This window comes from Thermobia domestica, chromosome 5 (assembly GCF_964235325.1).
Source record: "Thermobia domestica chromosome 5, izTheDome1.hap1.1, whole genome shotgun sequence".
Classification (NCBI taxonomy): domain Eukaryota; kingdom Metazoa; phylum Arthropoda; class Insecta; order Zygentoma; family Lepismatidae; genus Thermobia; species Thermobia domestica.
This window is the reverse complement of record NC_137458.1, coordinates 288,186,868-288,211,870: the sequence shown is the minus strand read 5'-3', so window position 1 is coordinate 288,211,870 and position 25,003 is coordinate 288,186,868. Positions and strand designations below refer to the sequence as shown.

The window sequence follows — 25,003 nt, the reverse complement described above, 5'->3', positions numbered from 1 at the left end:
TTCCTAGTGTGCAACCCTTTAAAAGTGCATAAACCTGGCAAAAGATATCCTCGAAACACTAATTTGTAGTTTAACCTATCATTGAAATTAATTAACTCCTGATAGCATTGGAAACATTTAATAGCCTTACAAAAGCCTTCGAGGCTAAGTCCGTAAGGCTTACACAAACTTGCATTTATATGACTGTCTATAGCAAGTCTATAGCAAACTTGCTAATTCCTTGAATTGCAAGTTTAGTGAAGACTTGTCCACAATACGTAACATTGTTAACCTTAAAATAAGGATAACCTTATAATTCCTTTAAATTGTCACACCTATCAAGGGGGCGCGGTGGCTCAGTGGTAGAGCGTTCACCTCCGGTGCATGGGGTCCCTGGTTCGATCCCAGTTCACGCCGTGTGGACTTTGTGGTGGACAAACACCGTGCTCGTTGGTTTCCTCGGGGTTCTCCCGTTTCCCTCCACTTCCTTCATTCCACCATTTCACTCATCTCTCATTATCACCGTCTCCTTTAGCCTAATCGGCATAAACGTGGGACGTTAAACTTCAAGATTTCATTTCATTTCATTTTTCACACCTATCAAGTAGCTATGACTTAAAATGTACACTTGGGAAAGCCATGTACACCGAGAATCTCCAAGGCAAAGTCTAACGCGCACATGTTTTGCGCAGCCTTCATTCTTACATCTGTTCTAACTGTATATAGATTTATATTTCCAAGTCTAGCTGGACGGGAAACATGGCGTCAGTGGCGTAGCACACTTTTGCGGGGCCCCCCTCGCAAGGTATAGAGAAGGGGCCCTAGTTGTAAAGCCGATAGAAGAAAGGTTGAAGCTCTACATCTTTAAATCTTTATTCATCGCAAGACTTCGGGGCCCCGTATACCTCGGGCCCCCCGCACTGCGGGGGTTGCGGGGGCAGCTGCTACGCCACTGCATGGCGTATAAGTTACATTTGGCAAGGCCATGCACAGAGAGGACCCCTAAGGTTAAGTCTATCAAGAGAGATTAAGGTCAAAATTAGACTTAACCGTAGATGTGCTTGCTTATTGCGATATAAGGTGAAACAACAGAAATCACGATTTGCTGTTACACCGTGTTACGTAAGTGAGAATGATACAAGTAAGGTGTTAAATATTCGTGGAGCAGGAATACAAGTAAGAATCATTGCAAGCAGAAGAAAATCACACTTCGTTTTCTTTTTTTTTTTTTTTTTTTTTTTTAATCATATTTTAAAGAAGTTTCCGTTGGCAAAATATTCAATTGAAAGTAAAGGCAAATAACTAGAAATTGTCAACTCTGAATTTAGAGCTGGTAAAACTATCGCTTATGGCTAAATTGCATTTTTTTTTTTTTTTTTTTTTTACTGGATAACACCATGTAAAAATGGTTAAATTAGCAACACTGACTTCGGCTATTTAAAATGGCTCACTGTTCTTGTTTTCTTTTTTTTTCATTTTTTATTTAAATTTTCCAATTCCCAAAGCCAGTTTTAACGATGAAACTAGAAATTTCCCAGTTTCTCTCCCCCTCCACCCACCACCCTCGGCTCTAATGTATGCTTCGAAGATAACGTTTGCTAGCATCATACGTAGAAATTAATCCTCGCAAACAAATTAGATTTTCATGGAGTGAAAAAAAGAAAAGCAAATAAGCCTACAAGTGGATAGAGAAATTGATGTTTAGGTAGGGATTAAAATTTCGTTTTTGCAGCATTGTTTTTCATTGTTTATTTGGTCGCTGTTTGATCTCAATGCTAATTAACTTTCACCGTTTCATTCAACCAAACGAGAACGTTATTACTAGAAGTTTTAAAATAATAATAATAATAATAATAATAATAATAATAATAATAATAATAATAATAATAATAATAATAACTCATCAATTTGACGCAATTTGAGGAATATATAAGGGTGGCCCCAAGAAGGGGTACGTAGTAGATTCGTAGTATTGCCATAACGTGTTGTTTATCATTTCATTTTTTTCTTTTTCTTTTTGATGGATTCCTTGAATGATGGCTGCTAACTTGAATGAAGAGTAAAGATGGCGGATTCTTAAAACTTATTGAAAAAATGAAAATGTTGAAAATATTCGTACTTTATACAAAAACATCCTGCGCCAATACGTTTAACAATTTATCGCATCAGAAACAAATTTGATAACAAGAATTTTAGTAATGATCCAAAAAATGGATCAAAAGATTGCGATCTGGGCCAAGAATTTTATTAATTATCCCAAAAGAACTGCATCAGAAGAATGCGATCTTGGTCAGTAATTAGGTTTTGGATCAGGGGCCACAAAATTTTTGAACGACCCCTAAAATCGAGTTTTCGTACTTCTTACGGGATAAGCGCATCATACTGAGTTAATTGATTGTTTGAGTTTGGCTACACTATGTGAAGTTTTCCAGATATAAGGCCTACAAGGAAATTTTTGATTGTAATATAATGGATCTTTTGATCGAAAAACTGGTTCAATAGTTAATGCACCAAGATCTGGATGCCCTAATACTGCAATGATGCTGGATAATGAAATGACATCTGCACTGACATTTGTCAACAGCCCGAAAAAAAGTTAAAGTGTCGAGCGTCCCTGAAGCGACAACGAACGTGTGTAGCAGCCTTTTGGGTAGGTTTGAATGGGAGTCTTGAAGATTTTACCCCTGGATCTTAGGGTACACTAACACCCTGGATCTTAAGGTGTTAGTGGTTATTCAGGTGTAGTGTGTATATGTCTAGTGTATTATTTCGAAAAGAAGAGTTAAAGTTAACACTCGAAATTAGTGGAGAATCACTTAGTTAGTAGCAACAGGATTGAAAGCCCAATTTTAACAGAACAAACTATAATAAAACATAAACGGTACGGAAGACCGACAAGAAAGTAATTATTAAGTCATTGACTTACAAACTATATAATACAGGTGAAACCAAATAGGTTCTATACGTAACAAAAACTTTGTTGATTAATATAAAACAGGTGAGAAACCAAATAAGTTTTATAAGTAAAAACAAGCATAAAAATAAATATTAACCGTCAAATGTTTCAATACAGGAGGGAAACTAAACATATTCAAATGAATAAACCAACACACAGGTGAAACAGAAAAAAATAGTTTCAATGTAATAAAAAATCTTTTTTCTAAATAATGTTTTATTAGTAGTTGACATGTGATTTTGTGAATGTTGCATTTTATGCATGTGTGTTATGTCTTATGTTTGTGTGACTTGTAAATCATGTAATAACAAATCTTATTTCTTTCAGTTATGGTTAATGAAGAAAAAAGAAGAAAATAGACCTGAGGTAGTTAGCCAGAATTCAGGTCAAAAAAAAAAAAAAAAACACCCCCTATCTGAATAGGAAAGGATAACATAGGAAGAGAGAGAGAGATCTGGAAAATAGGAGATATATTATTTAGAATGAGCAGTTGCGTTTGCCGATAAGACCAAATTATTTGGCAAAGGCAAAGGTAGAGGAGGAAATAAAACTGATCACCATCCATCTTATTTCAAACCAGGCAAGACAGTGTTTATGTGTGGCAGATGCCCAAAGAAACGTATAATGAATGAGCAGTGCCTCCGCCCAACCGTGATATATGGCTTAGACTCTGTGAAGTTGTAGGTCGAAACATCCTGGGTTTCAGTAAGTAACCTACTCACGCTTATTGATCTCGTCTTGCATCGTATGAAGCAGATGTAATTTCTGAGCAATATCGAAATAATTCAGGATGATAATGCCCACTTACACAGCTAGATCTGTTGCAGTGTAGCTTGAGGAAACATCAGAATGAAGTTGAATACTTCTCCTGGCCGTCCCAATCTCTGGACCTAAATATAATTGGACATCTATAGTGAATTTTGGAGACACGAATCCAGTGCAGATTTCGCTTCCATCGACTCTCACAGAACTAAGTATGGTGCACTGCACGCGAAATAGTGCAGTATTCCATTCGCTACCGTTCCTGACTTCTATGACTCCATTCCACGTCGCATCAGAGCAGTTGTGAGGAACAACGCCGTATTAACCCGATAAGTTGTACTATTTTCAGATGTTTCCATTATTTTGAAAACCATCTGTATATGATTGAATAATGATTCTACTGTAGTATGATATATTCTTTATTTTCAATAGAGGGAGACGACCTTATCTGAGATGTAAGTAACTTATTTAGATATACCGGTATCTCAAATTTGAGGTCGCCTTCGGTGCAAGTTGTCCCTGGTTCGATTCCCAGTGAGGACACTCATTCGAAAAAGTGCAAAAGCTTTTTTACTTACTGCAGAAGCTTGGGTCAGCCATCCTGAGTGAGATTTTAGGGGGAAGTTGTTTGTTACTGATGGCTACGAGAACACTCATGATAATGTTTTTACAACCAAACATTAGATACGATGGTATTTTTTTCTCTAATTTTAAAATAAAACGGTCCTGGGTTCGATTCCCTGTGAGGGCACTCGATCGAAAAATGTTAAATGCTTTTCCAGGCCAGCCATCCTGAATGCGGTTTTTCTGGGTATTCCTCATTCACACTAGGAAAATACTAGTGGGGGGCACAAAAACCGGTTTTTCGGTTCTTAGAAAAACCGGTTTCGGTTTTCTTCAAAACAGGTTCGGTTTCCTTCAAAACCGGTTATCGGTTTTCTCCAAAACCGGTTCGGTTTTTCACTTGATCCGGTTTAGGTTTTCTTCAAAACCGATTCCGTTTTTTTTTCAAAATTTGTTCTATTTCTGACCAGAATGGTGTTTTGTTGTTCTCCGGAAACCGAGTCCATTTCCACAGAAATAGTTTTATGTGTTTTAGAAAAGCTTTCACCGAAACCAGTTTCGGTGAAAACCGAACCGGTTTTGGAGAAAACTGAAACGGATTTCGGTGAAAAAACCGAATCGGTTTTGGAGAAAACGAAACCGGTTTCGGTGAAAAACCGAACCGGTTTTGTAGAAAACCGAAATGTCGGTTTTTCGGATTTCGGTTTTTATAGAAATTTTCAGTTTTATAAAATTCGGTTTTCGGTTTTATAAAAACCGGTTTTGTCCATCCCTAGAAAATACCGGGATGGTACCTAACATACAAGTCCCAGACCGCTTTCTTCTTTCCACAATCGTTTCTTCCTTCCCTTTCCTTACATAGTGTACTCGAAGAAAGGCGTCATCCCTCATACGTGACAGGCTATCGTGGCCATAGTTGCCCCAAAAGCCCAGAAATCTAATTTCTAATGCTAATATCCCAAATTTGAGGTCATTTTTCTTATGGGATTATGGGCAAATATGTTAAACGATACTTGCATTAGATTCAGTGTCCTACTACAGAAAATGCAAATTAGAAAATTTTCCGAGTGTGGACACTTTCACCATTGGCATTAGGGGTAGTTCTTTTTGTCAACTTATTTAAATAGTTTGGAAGTGTAAACGTCTTATATTAGGAAATAAACAAGTTTACTTTCCTCTCATTATATGTAGATAACGTAGTGTGTAAACAACTAAAATCTACATAGAATAATATATTGTATATTTGAAGACATAGAAAGTTAAATTCAATGCATATAATGTCCTGGATTTGCAGCTTCCGGAAACAAAGTAAGACTGAACTGAATAAGAAGTAAAACATCCTCTTTTCCATGAGATACGAAGTTGATTTAACTTCTTTTTCAAAAGCAGAACACAGGATCCAATGTGCTTCCTCTCTCTCTCTCTCTCTCTCTCTCTCTGTCTTTTGACTACAAGTTTAAAGAAAGCTGAACTAAATATCCCTGGGTAAACGCGCTTTTGTTTACCCTCACTGATTGAAGTCGCACAATCCCTCAGCAAGAAATTCAGTGTAGCAAGACCCATATATTATTTCATCAATACATACCTACTACGTATTATTTTCAAATTAGATTAGAATTTAGGATTTAAAATTAAGATTTCTGGGCTTTCGACATCTATGGTCATTTAGCCCATCAAGTATGAGGGATGACGTCCCTTGGCGAGCACAATATCCGGGGAAAGGGTAGGAAGAAAGGATTGGGGAAGGAAGGAAGCGAGCTAGGACCTATAAGTTAGATACTACCCCAGCATTTGCCTGGTGTGAATGAGGAAAACCGCATTCAGGATAGCTGGTCTGCAAAAGCGTTTTACACTTTTTCGACCGTGTGCCCCCACCGGGAATCGAACCCGGGACCGCTTTAGTTACAAATTAGAGAAAACATACCATCGTATCGAATATTTGGTTGTAAAATCATTATCATGAATGTTCTCGTAGCTATCAGTAACAAATAACACCCCCCAAACTTAAACGCTTCCAGCATCATGATCTATCTTGAGCTGGAGTCTTTGTCTTGGCTATTGGTATTTAATCTTTTGTTTGTCAGCGAGTCGCATTATGAGTTGTTAAATGAAAATGAATACAGATGTAATAGCCTGTTTAACGTCCCACGATCATGGTCTTTATGCTACGGGAGACGGGTAATTAAAGAAAGTAAATTACTATAAAAGAACTGGTAGAATGAATTGAAAGGGAAAATGTGGGAACTCCGAGGAAATCTATGGACACGATATGCCCACCACAACATCAAATGATGTAAGATAAAACCAGGGAACTCGCTCACCAGCCCTACGAACACTATACCAATTTTCCTTTAATTCGTCCCAACCAGGACATTTGTCCCATGATCTTCTAAGGACTATACCACTTTTCCTTTAATTCGTCTCAACAAGGACATTTGTCCCCGTGATCTTTTAAGGATTATACCATTTTTTTTCTTTAATTCATTCAATCATCACACATTCTTCATGATGGTCGAAGGACTACACAACTTTTCTTTATTTCGTCCTAACCAGGACATTTGTCCTCATGATCTTCTAAGGACTATACCACTTTTCCTTTAATTCGTTCCAACCAGAATATTTGTTCCCATGATTTTCTAAGGACGATACAACTTTTCCTTTTATTCGTTCCAGCCAGGACATTTGCTCCCATGATTTTCTAAGGACCATACCACTTTTCCTTTAATTCTTCCCAGCCAGGAGATTTGTCCTTGTCCTAGCAAGGACATTGTCCCCATGATCTCTTAAGGACTATACCACTTTTTCTTTAATTCATCCCAACTAGGACATTTATTCCTATAATCTTTTAAGGACTATACCACTTTTGCTTTAATTTGCCCCAACCAAGACATTTGTCTCCATTATTTTCTAAGGATTTTTTAATTTTTCTTCTTAATCCAATGCAACAGGAACACGAACACATATGTTTCGAGAACAGTTAAGACATTCGCCGATATTCTTGAGAGGAACTCAAACCACCAAAAGGTTTCACCTCAGGCTGCTCCACTACATCTCATCGGTTAAAGGACTAATGGTGAGAAACCACTGGTGTCCAATGTTTTGCTTTTAATGAATTGCATTGGAATTTTAAAAGGTCTTACAAATCACGACTCTCTATTTGTTTTGTATTTTAAAAGAAGTACAACACTGACATAAAATGCATGTTTTATAATTGTTGTCAAGTTATTGTAACACATTATTTTTACAGTCCTTTATTTTAACTCGAAGTCTTCAACTATTCCATGCAGCTTACTGGAGCAATTTCCTACTGGCGATTGTATGACATAGTATCGAAATTTTATGATCAGACAGGACAACAAGAATACGTTAAGTAAAAAGCAGGAGTTAATATGGTAGGTGGAAGGAAATGAGACAAGTCCTGGAAGTGTGCGGTTAGTCCTGAATTTATAAAACATTTGACTTTATTTTGTTTTCCTTTCACGACTGTCTTTTATCAACGATAAGTTTGCTGTCTTGTCCATGCTCTCTCTCTCTGTGTGGTTTACGAAAAGTACAAACAGGAAACGAAAATATAAACAGAGTATTTAATTGGTCTAATGTCTCTTACACTAAATCCTCTGAAATGTTAAACTTTAGGCCATCACGAACCGTACAGTCCGCAGCAAAAAAAACTGCAATATGAGCATGTAAGTTTGTTGTGAAACACAAAGTCTTTTGTTCCAAAATAAATGTGCAGTGAGGATGCCGAGGTTTCTCCTGGCGTGATTCGTGCCACTTAGACGTTATGTTGATTCCTTGTGCTGTTAGGCGTAGTTTAACAATAAACTTACATGCTCATGCTGCAGGTTTTTTGCTGCGGACTGTACAAGGACAATTGCCGTGTCATTTTTGGTCTTTTCGGTCCGTAGGTTGGACATTCATGGTCTTGATTATGAAGACTTCTTGCCTTTAATATTATCAACAACTGTGCTCTTCATACTCCCTTCTCGTGTTTTCCTACCAGAATACCTTATATTATGTACATTAAAAAAAGAGAGGAAATACTTCAAAATTTCGTCCTAATCAGTTTCTTTTCTTCTTGTTAATTATCTTTAATGGCATTCTTTTTTTTTTTTTTTTTTTTTTTTTTTTTTTTTTTACTCCACTATTCCCAGTACTTACACATTGAATTTTCATTCTACTGATTAAAGTTTCAATATTCAAATTCAAATTTACATATCAACTGTTTTCAATTGTGTTTCGTCGCCCTTTCCAAATATAACATATATGGTGCTAACACTACAGGAGAACACAGCTCTACTGTGGCGTAGTCGGTAATATTAATGCATATGACCCGGAGCGCGATTTGAAGAATTCAAGGATATATCTCCATAACGTTACATATTCTTATAACTTTTACAAATAATCTACAACTAACTAATACCATAATATTATTACATAAATAAAATAATCGTAAGGGAAAGCTTAGAAATAACGCTGCATAAAATACACTAAGAAAGAATACTGGTGCGGTTAAATGAAGAGCAGATATTAAGATAACAAGCATTGGGCTCTTTTCCTATGGGTGAAAGGTAAAGTTTTTATGGATAGTAGAGAAACAAGTCGCTCGCGTTCAATGCTTTTACCCCTTTCCATTTCTTTATTGACACCAACAAATATATATATATTTTTAGAGTGCATTTTCTTTAAACTTTTGTCAATAAGGGAATAACACTGATTTCGCTAGAAAACGCTCTCATTCAGTATGACTTACACAAGCATTGTTTTTGAATATTTTAACAGTTCTTCTTCTTCTTCTTCTTCTTCTTCTTCTTATTATTATTATTATTATTATTATTATTATTATTATTATTATTATTATTATTATTATTATTATTATTATTATTATTATTATTATTATTATTATTGAGGACTTAGGACGTAAAAAATGAAAATTAATATAAAAAATAAAAATCAATATTCTAATTTTATGGAAATCTTTCTGTTTATTTCGCACACGTTTAATTTTTGTAACCTCTGCTAAAGAAAAAAAAAGAAAAAAAATACTTAGATAAATTTGAAATGTAGTGTTGGAAGAAGATGAAGAAGACAAAACGGATGGAGAGAGTAACAAATGATGATGTTTTAAGACGGGCAGAAGAGAAGAGGACCCTTGTAACCAGCATCCTTCGTAGAAATACAAACTGGCAATGGACACTTCTTGAGAAGAAGAAATTGACTTCTTCACACTGCCACAGAGGGAAAGATGGAAGGGAAGTGAGAAGTAGGAAGAAGAAGAAGACAAACTATTGATAATTTGAAAAACAGAAAATATTGAGTGTTAAAAGGGGGAAACCGAACACCGAGAAACGTGGAACAAACACTTCCGTACTGTAAATAAAGGAGAAGGAACATTTTGTCTGTTAGTCGAGGACCTGCCAACAGACAGAAAACGTTAATAATAATAATAATAATAATAATAATAATAATAATAATAATAATAATAATAATAATAATAATAATAATAATAAACAAGTTATAATTTTGGGATATAAAATATCCATTTTTTATGGAATACTTTTAATTTATTGTTGAATACAATGTCTCTTTGCTATTATTAGGAAAGAGAAAACACCTAAGGGACACGTGGATATGAAGTCAAAATTTCTAAGGGGGTTTGGGTTGCATAAGCACCAATTGTTTGAAAACTATTTATTTGGTCAAAACTTCTAAAGAGAGTTTGAGTTGCTTAAGGAGCAGGCGTTCTTCAATTATTTCTCTGGTCAAAACTTATAAAGAGAGTATGGGTTGCATAAGTGAGATAATAATTTGTATAAAGTGAAAACTAATGTAAGGGTTTGGGTTGCATAAGCATCAGGCGTTCAAAAATTATTTCTGTGAAGTCAAAGTTTCTATAGTGATAGGCAGTGGGAATATTCCCTGTGGGAAGGAAAATAAATAATGGAAATATTCCTGTTTTTTTTTCCCCTGGCATATAAATTCCCGGGAAGGAATTTATTCCCATTTCTTTATTTCATTTTCCACGTTATCAGAAAAAATGAATTAATTACTTTCTTTTAATTTGTATGATCTACTTTTAGGTTTTAAATAATTTGGAGGTTAAAAAATTAAATTCGTTGACTGTACTTTATATAACTAATTAATAATGTGTTTTTTAAAAATTTCCATTTCCATTTGCACTGCAAATTAGCTAAATACTAATTTATAAATGATGAAAACGAACCAGTTTGTAAAGTAATCTAGAAATTCCGTAGACATAAAGGTGAAGTATTATCAATACACCCCGAACCACCGTTAGTAATGGATGTTGGTCTGTTTGTTGTCTGTGACTCGAATTTCGCTCTCAGAGCAAGAACCAGATATTGAATAAAGGAATCTCTGTAGTTGTAAATACATATGCCTTTAAAATATGATGTTATCAAAATTAGAGTTTCTTCTCAGGATGTTTCATTAATTCTGGAATTTCCGAACCTGTGTTCATTTGGATTTGTTTGCTTCTTTTACGTGTGTATACATGTACCAAGCGCTGTTGAAGGATTTTTGTAACACCGTAAATATTGTTCTAAATAGCCTATGCTCTTAAATTAGAAATTTAGTAGTACACACTAAGAAAACAGAAACAAAGCACAGTGTGCTTCAATCAACATTCTGTATATGTGCCATTCCTTGTGCAACCTCACGAATTTTTCGACAGACTACGTATGTTTTCGGGTAGCTACTAAAACTAATTTCTTTATAACAATTAAATAATTAATATGTTTATAATATTAGTACTAGTGTCAAGTTTAGAAAACTCACTAACATTTAAAGTTAAACTGTATAGCAGTGTAAAATTATGTTGACTTTCTATACCAAATGTTTTCTCAACATATTTACTAGCATAAGACATACTATAACTAAATATACAATTATGCGTACTCTCTAAATATAATAAAATAACATAATACTGTTCAGAATATACGTTTTAAGGATTCTCATAGAGGCAACAGTAATAAATAGACTCTGATAAAAAAAAATTTGAAATCATAATATAGTAATAGGGTGCAATTTTCTTCATGTTTGTTCATAAATTCCTGGAATATTCCTATGGAATATTCCAGAAAAATATATTCCCGGGAATTTTCCCATCTCTAAGTTTCTAGTAAGGTGGTTTTGGTTGCATAAGCACAGGGGCGGATCCAGGACCGACTTCTGGGGGGCCAGTGGGTTGTCATACTGCTACTTTTAAGGGCTCCAAACTTTGGGATGGGTTTTATTTATATATATAAAATAAGAAAGTTCCCTCTTCCTGGGGGGCGATTGCCCCGATCGCACCCTGGATCCTCCCCTGCATGAGCATTAGACGTTCGAAAATTATTTCTGTGAAGTCAAAACTTCTAAAGAGAGTTTCGGTTGCATAAGCAGTAGGCGTTCTATTATTATTTCTAAATATGTAACTGATTTTAATTTTTACAGTAAAGGGATAAGCTAAAGGAAAACTTATATAAAAAATATTGTATTGTTTTCGGTACAAAATTTCAGAGCCCTGTTTACATGTAGATTAAATTTAAGTTGCAGGATTTGTTTCTAACAAACAAAAAAGTAGCTTAATAAAAAGATTGTAAAATAGTCAGAATCTGTAATATCCGTTCTTTTAAAGTACTTCACCTGTTTAACGCTGCCTATCTCATTATTTCGCAACTCGGAGACTATGATTCTCATATAGGGAGAAAACTTAGGCGCAGTTGTATTACAAAACTTTTTTGCAGGAAAACTCCCAGTCTGTAGGTAGACAGGCACGCTGATGCATTCCTTCCTAGTTGCGCTTCTGTTTCTAGCCCCTAGGGGTCTCTGAGTGCATTAGACACTCCATTAACATTCGCTGCTCGAGACCCGGAGACATAATTTACAAATTGTTCCTCTGAGTTATATAAAGAACTTTCTCATGGGATCAACATGGAATCCTAAAGTGTGCAGCTCGTGTATTCTATTTAGAAAAAGATGCAAAGTAGTTAAAAAAAAAAAAAAAAAGAGTTTTGTAATAGAAGTAGTCTCGTTGAAAACTAAAGAGGAACTTGCATATGTAGGGTAAGAGTTAATTTCCTGTAGGCACGAGCGAGTTAATATTCTTTTGTGCAATGTAATTTCATATATTATTGTATAAGCCTCATTTTGTAATATTATTAAATTGTTATCATCAGTAAAAGAAAAAAAAAATACGCTTATTTTCTCACAAAAAAGGAAATAAAATTATTGCTGTTGAAACTTACAAGCATAAAGTTTAAGCATCACCTTGGCTACTAAGCAGCAAAGCGTTCTCATGAGGACAGGTAAAAACTCATAGAAGATACGAGGGACGTTCAAATCATTCCAGGACTTTATTTTACACGTTTAAAACAGTATCCCTGAGTGGAGATAGGAAAAATGAAATATTTGAGTTTAACGTCCCACGATTATGGCTGTTAGGCTAAGGAAGACGGTGATTATAAGCAATGAATGAAATGGTGGAATGAAGAAAGTGGGAGGAAACGGGAGAACCCCGAGGAAACTCCCACACACGGTGTTTGTCCACTACAAAGTTCACTTGGCGAGAGTAGGGTTTGAACCCTTGGCCCCAAGCACCAGAGGTGAACGCTATACCACTGAGCCACCTCGCCCCGCAATGTGGGAAGAATATAGAGCATCCGAGAAACCCACCACAAGCTTATTTGGTTGGGATCCACCGAGCCACCGTGCCCCCGAGTGAAGGTAATGTATACAATATACAGTGGGAACTTGTAACTGTGTCCCGTTACTGTTTGGCAGCACTCATTTCATGCATTAGACCGGAGAATATTATTTAATATGACGCAGGAGCAACGTACGCACAGAACAGCGTATACTGATGAAGTTTTTAGTGGAGGGGCGCATACAATTTGTTAAAATTTACTGTACAGAAGACTGGTCACAATACGGTGATGAGATACTCAGACTCAGTAAAACATTTAAATGATTTACGACTTTCAAAAATAGTCGTCGTCTGTCTCTGACGATCCTGGTCATGGTGGTCCCCGTCATTTCTGGGAATATTCAGCTCGTGTGAACAGTTTATTACTGACAATTGTCGCATAACCTATCGTAAAATTACAAAGGTGTGCAATCACTCGTTAATAACAGTAAATCTATAATTAATGACCATTTGCTGTTCCGAAAAGTGAATGTATTTTGGTTTCCAAATCAGGTTTTTGCATTCGACCGGTACAGAGGAGTTTAAATCTACATTGAATTGATGGATCGCTAACTGATTTCCATCTATTTGAACCACATAAAAGCTTTTCGGAAGTCAATCCTTCTAATATTGACGATGAAGTAAAGTAGCCTGTCCTAAAATGATTCATACAAACTGACAAATTTTTCTGTGCCGAAGCCTTTCAAACATTAGTGAAATGTATAACTGTAGCAAGGGATTAAGTAGAAAAATAAATGCAATTTTCACTCCTCGAAACGTATTTTTATTTATTTATTTACATAATGTACGGAATTAACAGCGCTGTAACATAGCTTTTTTCTGGGAAGGTGGGGGGGGAGGACAAACATTAATACGCGTATTTGGACCTCGTAGAAAAGTTGTTTTCCTAATTCTTCGGTCCCCTCTTTCCATCTAGCTCTTACTCTTTATGGGCCCTCGGAGCCTATGGGCCCTTCTGCACGACAAGGTTTGCGGGGCCGTTAGTTATGTCCCTGGGCCCTTTCCATACATGACAAATTAATTAAGGGGACAATATTGACAAATCTCAAAGCCATACGAATAAATATTATTTCTAGATCCTCTAATAGTAGACTTTTTTTTTTTTAATGAAAGGGCCCACAACTCATTTTTGTTTAATTTACTTTTTGTGTGCTGTTTTGTTTATGTAATGTAGTGAATCTGTTAACGTCCCATGTTATGCCCTGTAGACTAAGGGAGACGATGATCAAAGCAAATGAATGATGATTAAATAATTGGTGGAATGAGAAAGCGGAAGGAAACTCAAGTACTCTGAGAAGCTCAATGGACCCGATATTATTCACCGCAAACTTACTTGAGAGCTCCTTCGTGGCTAAGAGGTTAGTGTATGCACCTTTGGCGCGGGAGATCCGGGTTCAATTCCTGGCGGGCGCTCATGTAGTTCGGATTCCACGTTAAGCAGTAGGTCCACGTCTCATATAACCTCGCTGTTGAACGGGACGTTAAACTGAAAATCAACTCAACTCAACGCAAACTTACTTGACCGGGAATCAAATCAGGGACACCGCGCACGAGACGTAAGCGTTGTGCCATTGAGCCAAGAGTCCCCTGATCTAGCATCCATACTCTACGTGAGGATGAATATGGTGAGCGGCAAATTCTGAATAAGCTCAACATATCGTTATAGACGCTCATTACTTTCTTGTTAGGTAGAAATGAAGGCAGCAATCAGATTGGAAGGTCTACAATAGCAATTAGAAGCGCCTGAGCTCCAACCTATAACTTTGGCTTTCTAATCTTTCATTTATCGTTATGTGTGATTTCACGTTTAACAGAGACATTTTAGATATGTGTACTTTAAATAAATTAATCAACTAGATCTTTTTCATAAAGTTTATGAAATAAAATTATTGTTCGAAGCATTTGTATTTTAATGAGCCTTCTCTAAAATCAATACACGTGAATTGTGCTTCCGTCTTCCGAGTTCTTTTAAACTATATGTTGTGAACGTTTATATGTTTGTGGTCCTTTCCTTTGTGGTGTGTGTCCTTTCGACAATGAGAACTCGGAAACTACAGGCTCTAGAAACATGAAGTTTTCACTGATCGATTGGAAATTTTGGGTAGATTGTCCAGTTCTAATTGAATATTAAAAAATATATGGCCATTATTTCTTTATTACATTTTTTAGGGTACACTGGAAAGGTTGAAATTAAACAAACAAACAAACAAACAAAAAAAAGCTAAAGTATCATATCCTACGTGCTATACATTGCAACACCACACTATTGTACGTAGGGGTTGCATATGTCTCAGGCGTTTGTTTCATGGCCAACGCAGAAAAGGAGATGGCATCTCGAGTGTGTGCAATGTCAAGTATTAAGCACAAAAGAGGCAGCATAATGATTTCGGGGTGTTAAAGGTTATAAAGCTATCAGTCTGGTGAAAATAAACGGAGTTGAGTTGATTTTGACTTTAACGTCCTGTTCAGCAGCTAGGCTATATGTGACAGAACCTACTGATTAACGTGTAATTCGAACCACATGAGCTCCCGCCGGAAATCGAACCCAGGTCTCCCACGCCAACCGCTCAGCCACGAAGGACCTCACTGAAAATAAACGGAATATTATAACAACAATATTTAAAATTATTTGAAAACATGCTATACTGTCTGGACAAAATATTTTCGGCCCCTGTTTTCTGTAACAAAAAGACAAAGAAAGTTTCTAAACTGTATCAAAAGTTTCTTAAACAAAACCAGGAATAGAATGGACATTACAATCACCCGAGTTATGTGCAAACGACTTGCTGAGGGATGCACTAACCACAAGAGTGAAAAATCGGTCTCTTAACTAGTGTCAAACAGTTGAGAGACTATTTATAGCCCGAACGGAAACAACTGGATAGAGCATACTTCAACAGTCTGTACAATACCAAGATTTTGTGAAAAATAGCGACTAAAAATAAATGGTGGTCACTTTGATGAGGGAGCAATTTAACTTCTCTACGTTTCAAAATCTCATTTTCTAATTTTCATGAGTCATTATTCTTATATAGTACAGGATCTTAAAAAATATAAAAAAAAAATATTTCATCGGATCTTGGCCAAATGTGGCGTGGAAATATCTTTCAGTTTAACGTCCCACGATTATACCTTTTAGGCTAAGGAAGACGGATGATTAAGGCAAGTAAATGATGATGAAACAATCGGTGGAATGAGAATGCGGAAGGAAATGGAAGTTCCTCGAGAAACTTTCGGACACGATGTTGTCCACCGCAAACTTACTTGGCCACAAACCGAGTCAGGGACCCCACGTACCAGAGGTAAGCGCTCTGCCACTGAGACACCATGCACCGAAAATGTTGAGTTGAGTTGAGTTGATTTTAGTTTAGCGTCCCTTTCAGCAGCGAGGCTATATGAGACGTGGACCTACTGATTAACCAGGAATCCGAACCACATGAGCTCCCGCCGGGCACCGAAAATGTGGCATGGAGGTACATCTTTACAAATTTAGTCTAGTCACATGAAACTATTATGGTATGCAAGAATTAAATTCTCGACTTATGGGCCATCAACATGCATTAAAAGAACGTTATTTAGAAAGCGTTAAAAACGCTATTTAATCCTAATAACCTTCAATTTGAGACTTAAAGAAATAAGTGATGAGACAGTTGATTGCCTATGATATAAATAGAATGTGTACTCATAATAAAGATTCAATACTATGCATACTACAATATATATCTTCCATATTTATCACATATCTTGTCAACTTCCTAATTTATTTCCATCTTTGCATTATGTCCAATTCCAACACTTACACTAGCTTTCTCCCACTTTCTATCAGCCTTGAGATAGAACTAATTTGCATTTGTCTATTTAAATTTATATCTGTGGTTGTGATATGGACGAAATACGCATAATTTTCCACAGTCATTATTTTATTTCATAAGGCACACCTTAATGCTTATACACGCTTTTCTTTATTCAGTAAAAAAAAAATGTTTGAACTTTCAAATCTTTTCTTTCACAAATTTCACATAGACCATCACCCAATGAATTAAACCTTTGCCAAGGGCGTAACTCTATAATAGCTACGGTTAGGAATATTATTCGAAACAGCCTAGAACCTCGCTTGAAATCAAATAAAAAATAAAGAATTCCCTGAATACCTAACCCTTTACTATTCACAACAACAATATAAATAAAACTAAATAAATAAATAAATAATAATAAACTTATGCTAAGAAAGAATCCGTGGACGACATTTCTTTTCTTTTTCTTTTACCTGTTTTCAAACAACTGAAATTTACTACTTGTGTCTATCTAAATATGTGTTTGAACCATAATAAAAATGCATCTTTCGACATAGAATCACATCTGTTATAATTATTGTCGATTACGTAAGAGTAGAATAAAATATTTCGCATAGCCTTGATTGATAATGCTTTATTTCGAAATTAACAGGAATGCCCCCCGAGGGGGGTGGATAAGGCGAAAGAATTATGGACATTCATTTCTGGACTCTAATTGGATGCGAGAAACAATTTATCGGAAAGTATACGCTTCAGTTGTAACCACCAAATTAACACGTTTGGTCTAATTCAAGCGTTTAGCACACAGTTCTTGCCACATAAATTGCACATTGACGCTCTGACGCAGAGTTGTTACTCATATGATCTATAGGCTATGTTTGTGTTTATCTACGTTCCCTGAAGGTTAAGTAAATATCCATTATATGTCCATATCACGTTACATGGATTCCTGTTTGGATTTTCTACACGTAAAATATACAATATATGTTATAAATTGAAGAAAACTGGATAAAGTACGTTGTAGATCATGAAAGGCGTTTGCAATACGCTTAACTTGTTTTCTTCGTTTAGTATGGAAAGAGTATAGAGCTGTCTGAAGCCAGAGCGAACTATTTTTTTTTTTCATATTGTGGGGAAAAAAGTCGCCCTTATAGAAACAGTGACAACTTGACACGTACTGCTGTCTTCGGGAAATGAGCTTACCCAACTTCTTCATTTAGTTTGCAATGGCATAAGGTTCGGTGTGAAATACTAACTAACTTTATGGCCTATAGAATCCGGGGCTTCAATGTCGTGTTCACAAAAGCTATTCTTTGCAACTGGATCCAGTTTCTACTTTGTACTCCTACTTTTTCTGCGAGATCTATCTTAATATTGTCTTGCGATCTGCGCCTATGTCTTTCTAACGGTCGTTTTCAGATTGGACTTCCAGTTAAGCCTTTGAAAGTGTTCCTATTTTCTTTATTTATGGCTACATGACCTGCCCACCCAAGCCTTCTAGATTTGATGACCCTTAGAATGTTTGGTAAACCGTATAAATTATGTAGTTGCTCGTTATGAACTTTCCGCCATTCTCCATTTCCGTTCCTCTTGGGTACGAATATTCGTCTCAGAATCCTTCAGTCTACCTTCTTCCCTCAGAGCAAGCTACCATGTTTCGCAACTGTCCCTAAATACAGGAAAGATAAATGATTTCATGTATAATCCTTAACTGTACTGATGAAATGTAATAACTCTAATATACTGGTGGTGGTGTTCAGAAGACCCTAATGAATAACAAAGGCAAAATCACTTAATTCTGTCAAGAATGAGTATATTTAACTGCACATGTGAACAAGAGGAAGCTACACATTACACTAACTTGAAACAACAATCTTTGCATATATATTACCCATGTTCGAAGCATATCACTCTGTGGCACTTAGTGCAAGATTTCTTCTTTTGTTTTGCCGAGGGCATCTTTCGCAACGACCCTTTCTCACAACATTATCTTCAGCAGCTGGTTCAGGTTCCAGATCCATGTTCAACAATTTTCTCTTGTAGCAAATTATAATTAGTTCGCAACATACGTGACGAAGAATGAGAGATTTATACTGTCATACGGTTTGGGTACAAAACCTCGCGGCCAGAACCTCGCGGCGACAACCTCGCGGACCAAAACCTCGCCTGGCCAAAACCTCGCCTCCCAAAACCTCGCGGCCCAAAATCTCGCCAGGCCGAAACCTCGCCTGGCCAAAACCTCGCCGCCCAAAACCTCGCGGGACAAAATCTCGCCGGGCCAAAACCCCGCCTGACCAAAACCTCGCCGCCCAAAACGTCGCGGGCCAAAATCTCGCTGGGCCAAAACCTCGCCTGGCCAAAACCTCGCCACTCAAAACCTCGCAGGCCAAAATCTCGCCGGGCCAAAACCTCGCGCCCCAAAATATCGCCATACCCAAAATCTCGCCTGACCAAAATGTAAATGTTCCAACAGATGATAAGGATGACGGTATAAAAGACGCTGTTTCAGAAGAAGTATCACGGGTATTTGACCAAGTCCCGCGATGCCATATGAAAATTCTATTTCTGTATTAGAGGATTTCAATGTGAAGGTAGGGCGACAGGATGTTTTTAAACTGGTTATAGGGAAAGAAAGTCTGCATAAGGAAAGTAAAGACAACTAACGAGGTTAGTTTCGTAAACTTTGGAACATCCAAAAACTTAAAATTTGAACAAAAATCTAATAATATTTATGAAAATATGAAACAATATATGAGTTTTTACAACGTCCCTGATTATGTCCTATAGGTAAAAGGAGACGTAGATGAGCAGGATGAAGGAAATGATCGAATAAAGAAAGTGGGAGGAAACGGGAATAACCCGAGAAAGCCCACGCACACGATGTTTTGTATCATTATTATTATTATTATTATTATTATTATTATTATTATTATTATTATTATTATTATTATTATTATTATTATTATTATTATTATTATGTAATGTGGAATTGCATATTAGGAACACATTGGGTAAATTTTAAAGAAAAGTTTCATTCGCGGCGAGGTTTTGGCACGGCGAGATTTTGGGCGGAGAGGTTTTGGCCCGGCGAGATTTTGTCCCGCGAGGTTTTGGGCGGCGAGGTTTTGGCCACGCGAGGTTTTGGCCCAGCGAGATTTTGTCCCACGAGGTTTTGGGCGGCGAGGTTTTGGCCACGCGAGGTTTTGGCCCGGCGAGATTTTGTCCCGCGAGGTTTCGGGCGGCGAGGTTTTGGCCCGGCGAGATTTTGTCCCGCGAGGTTTTGGGCGGCGAGGTTTTGGCCACGCGAGGTTTTGGCCCGGCGAGATTTTGTCCCGCGAGATTTTGGGCGGCGATGTTTCGGCCGCGAGATTTTGTCCGTATACCCTGTCATACATTATGATAAAAAAAATACCCTAATGGGCTAATGGTTTTCAGCATACCCCAAGCTCCTTAGTTCCTGAAACAAGTGCATTCTATACTTCTGCCAATTGTACTGTGAAATAAAGCATTGGACGCAAGAAAGTTATGAGAAGATCTGGTGCCACATATCGAGCAACCTCTTCTTCTTCTTCTAAGCCTTTTGGGAGACCCGGGTTCGATCCCGGTGGGAGCTCATGTGGTTCGGATTCCACGTTAATCAATATGTCCACGTCTCATATAGCCTTGCTGCTGAACGGGACGCTAAACTCAAAATCAACTCAACTCTTCTAAGCCTTTTCCCAGTTAGCTAGGGTAAGCTTTCTAGAACGTTGTCCTCCATCTACTTCTATCTTGTGACATATCTGCTGTGACACCACACTACACCATTTCGTTCTTAAGACAATCTTCCCACTTCTTCTTTGGCCAGTCTCAGACTAGTATCCCACTCACTTCTACAGCATCTATTCGGTCAGCTACATATTTCAAAGGTCTTCTTCTTACCTGGTACATGCCCAAACCATCTCAGTCTACTGTCTTGGAGTTTTTCTACTACTGGTGTTTCCTTTATTGTCCTCCGGATCACTTCATTCTTAATTTTGTCCTTCCGCATCACTAAACAAATCCACCATAACATCCATCTCTCTTCTTTGTTGTCCAACATTTCGCTCCGTATAATGAGGCGTGTCTCACTACAGTTTTGTGAACTTTTCCTTTCAGCCGTATTGATATCCTACGGTCACATAACACTTCTTCCGCTTGTCCAGTTTGTCCAAATGATGCTAATTCTCCTGTTTACATCTTTTATTCATACATTTTCTTGCAGAATTGAAGTCTTCGCCATTACCACATCTTTTTCGTCAATCGTGTTCATATATTCTCAATTACTTTTTTTTGTTAAAACAAAATGTAAATATTATCTTTTAGTTCACTAATTCTAAGTCCTTTTCTCTTCAATGTTCCTCTCCAGACATCTAATTTCTTTTGCAGAACTATCTTGTTCTCACTCAGCAGCTCGATGTCATCCGCAAAATAGCATATTCCACGGTGCTAACTCTTGGATATCCTATGTATGTTCGTCCTCATCAATAGGAACAAGAAATAAGTGTTTGGGCTCATTAGCGAGAATTGGTTGTAAATTGAATCAATTAAATGGCACATAAATATACTCCATTTACGCTCCAATCTCTCTACTAAAACCGATAGTGGTACAAATCTACTACTATTGTCGATTTAGATAATGAGAAAGTATCTTATGATTATGGTATAATAATTGAGAAAATGCCATACAAACCAAACTCCTTCACGTGGTGTACACGCGACACTCCTACTTGTTGTATTTTAGTTTGCACTAACCACTGCAAACTCTACACCAAATTCGTGAAATTTTTCAAGGACTTTCGCCTCCCACAGGGCGTTCTCGTTTCCAAAAGGAGATCCGCAGTGGCTCAGTGGTAGTGGCGTTCACTTCTGGTGCATGAGGTCCTTGGTTCGATCCCAGTTCGCGCCAAGTGAGCTTTGTGGTGGACAAACACCATTTCCGTGGGTTTCCTTGAGATTCTCCCGTTTCCTTCCACTTTCTTCATCCCGCCATTCCTTTCATTTCTCATCATCATCACCGTCTCCTTTAATCTAGCCGGCATAAAGTGGGACGTAAAACTGAAAGATTTCATTTCATTTTGTTTCCAAAAGGGGCGCTTGAACAAGAAAAGGGGCCATTATGGGGTAATATACTATTTAAGGGCTTCTGAAATTTCATGTCATGATAGACTTCTTTCTTATTGCAAATTATCAAATGTTTATACAAATATCCTTTCTAATAATAATAATAATAATAATAATAATAATAATAATAATAATAATAATAATAATAATAATAATAATGTTTGATTATAATTCGCATTTAGATTTCTATAATAAAATATGTCGAAAGAATGATCGTTTGTTCATTTCGTTTGGAAGGAAGGAGGGCAAACGAATGTTAAAGAAAAATAAATTTTATAAAATTCATTTTTCAGAGAAAAATATAAGGGAAAAGGTAGAAAGAAAATTTCTTTTCATTATATTTATTCGTATTCTTCAAGACTAATTTAAGAATTGGTGCCTTGGTTCTTAGACTACTTCGTCCAAGTCTTACGTTCAACCTTGTACATGGGTAGATTGGGTTAAGATGACGGGCAGCACTCAGATAATCTCAATCACCCAAAGGGGCGCTAGAGTCGAAAAGGTTGAGAACCACTGATTTAAATCATTGAGTAACAAGTTTAAGAGCAGGTAGCAGCATCTATTAACGTCAAGCAAACAGAAGACAGGACATTTGTTACCATAACTGTTTACTATTAGGAATTACAGGCTGACAGGCTGACAGGCTGACAGACTGAGATGTTCGCCTCTTAGTATTAGGAAGTACGATTATGTTCCCACTACATCAACCAGAGGTACTTACAGACGGGTTTGGGGTGCAACTCAAAATGACACAATCAAACAGAATTATGGTAAATTTTGGGGGAAAATAGTATATGAAGGAAAATCGTAAATTTGGGGAAGAATAAAAAATTGGGGGAAGAATGATAAATTTGGGAAAGAATGGTAAATTTCAGGGGGAAATTGTAAATTTAGGGAAGAATGGTAAATTTTGAGAGTTATAAATTAGGAGGAAGAATAGTGAATTTGGGCCAAGAATCGTAAATTTGAGGGAAGAATGAAAAATTTTAGGGGTGAATTCTAAATTTGGGGAAGAATGGTAAATTTGGGAAAAGAGTAGCAAATTTGGGGAAACAATGGTTAATTTTTTTGGGGAGAACTGAAAATTAGAACAAAAATTAGTGAATTTGGGTAAAGAGTGATAAATTTGAGAAGAGAATGGTAAATTTGGTAGAAGAATTATAAATTTTGAGGGCGAATTGTAAATTAGGAGAAAGAATAGTGAATTTGGAGGAAGAATGGTAAATTTTGGGGATGAATGATAACGTTAGGGGGAAATGTAGAATTCGAGGAAAGAATTGTGAATTTTGTGGGAAAATTGTAAATTAGGAGGAAGAATAGTCAATTTGTGGGAAGAATGTTAAATTTGAGAAAACAATGGTAAAATTCAGGGAAATTGGGGAGAGGCAAATTGTAAATTAGGATCAATAACAGTGAATTTGAGAAGAAACCGACAAATTTGCGGGGGAAATGGTAAATTTCAGGGAGGAATGATATTTTGGGGGAAGAATTGTAAATTAGGAGAAAAAACTAAATTTGGGCAAAGAATGATTAATTTGGAGGAAGAATGATAAATTTTGGGAGAGAATTAAAATTAAAAGCAAAGCGAAGAATGGTAAATTTGGAGGAAAATGATAATTTGGAGGGAAGAATGATAAATTTTGGGGGAGAATTGTAAATTTGTTGAAGGAATGGTAAATTTTGGGGAAGAATAGTAAATTTGGAGGAAGAATACTAAATTCGAGGAAAGGGTGGTTAATTTTGGGGGAAGAACTGAAAATTCGGATAAATAATAGTGAATTTGTTGGAAGAACGTTACATTTTGGGGAAGAATGGTGAAGTTGTCAGAACAATAGTCAATTCGAAGAAAGAATTGTAAACTTTGTGGAAAAAATGTAAAGTAGGAGGAAGAATAGTGAATTTGGGTCAAGAATGGTAAATTCGAGAGAACAATGTTAAATTGGGGGAAGAATGGTAAATTCAAGAAATGAACCATAAATTCTGGAAGAAAATTGTAGATTTGAGGGAAGAGCGGTAAGTTTGAGAAGAGAATTACACATCTGGGGGTAGAATAGTAAATTGGAAGAAAGCGTGGTTAATTTGTGGGAAAGAACTGTAAATTAGGAGAAAGAATAGAGTGTTTGAACGAAGAATGGTAAATTTGGGGGAAGAATGATAAATTTTTGGGAGAATGGTAAATTAGGAGGAAGAATAGTGAATTTGGGAAAATAATAGTAAATTCAAGGTAAGAGTGATAAATGTTTGGGGAAAATTGTAAATTAAAAGGAAGAACAGAGAATTTGAGAGAAAATGGAAAATTCGAGATAAGAATGGCAATTTTTGGGAAGAATTGTAAATTTGGAGGAAGAATGGTGTATTTGGAGGTTGCACTCAAGGACTTATGTCATAAAAAGACTGATAGCGAATGATTCTAATAATAAAGTAATTAGTTTCCAACACTAAAGATTGATTTAAGTTTAGCGGCCTCCCTTTCAGCTGCGAAGCTATTGGAGACGTGGAGGTCCCGGGTTCTTCCCAGTTGCGGACGTCTCAGTTGCGGACGCTGCTCTTATCTGTTAAAATCTTTCCCAGTTGCGGACGCACAGGTGTTGCTTGGAATTTCCATGACTCGATTACGAAGCAACCAGAATTGTTAGTCTCAATTGCGGACGCGTGCGGGAAAAGAGGTAAGATCTATTGATAACAAGCAGCAACGTTGCCACATTTTTCATTTCATTACATTTACTACCCTGCCCTCATCAACGAGAAGGACTTTTTGTTGCAAGAATACAATTTGCTGAAAAGAGAGAAATTCATTCAGGAGTGTAGCTAATAAGTTCTTATAGGGGCATGACTTTTTTAGGAGCCTTAGCCTTTTTACAATGTCGAAATAAAATTCTCCTCACAAATTTTTAGTGAGGAGAATTTTATTTAAAAAAAATAAGATGGGAACCGCCCCCCCCACACAAGGATTTCGTACCCTCTATGCAACTTCCCTTCACACACAACCAGGCTTAGGACTGGCAGTGTCAATGTTGAAACTATTGGCACTGGCGTGTTTACAAGTTGCAGGAGAATAGCCACTGTCGAATATTATGCCTATATGAGAATGTGCTTGCA

The 25,003-nt window shown here is 36.8% G+C and overlaps 1 protein-coding gene across 2 annotated transcripts in view; it reads right to left on the bottom strand.

Moving 5' to 3' along the window:
• LOC145686678 (NACHT domain- and WD repeat-containing protein 1) overlaps positions 1–25,003 on the bottom strand; it is a 1,466,154-nt gene that overhangs the window by 1,386,501 nt on the left and 54,650 nt on the right. The gene's annotated exons all lie outside the window — the stretch shown is intronic.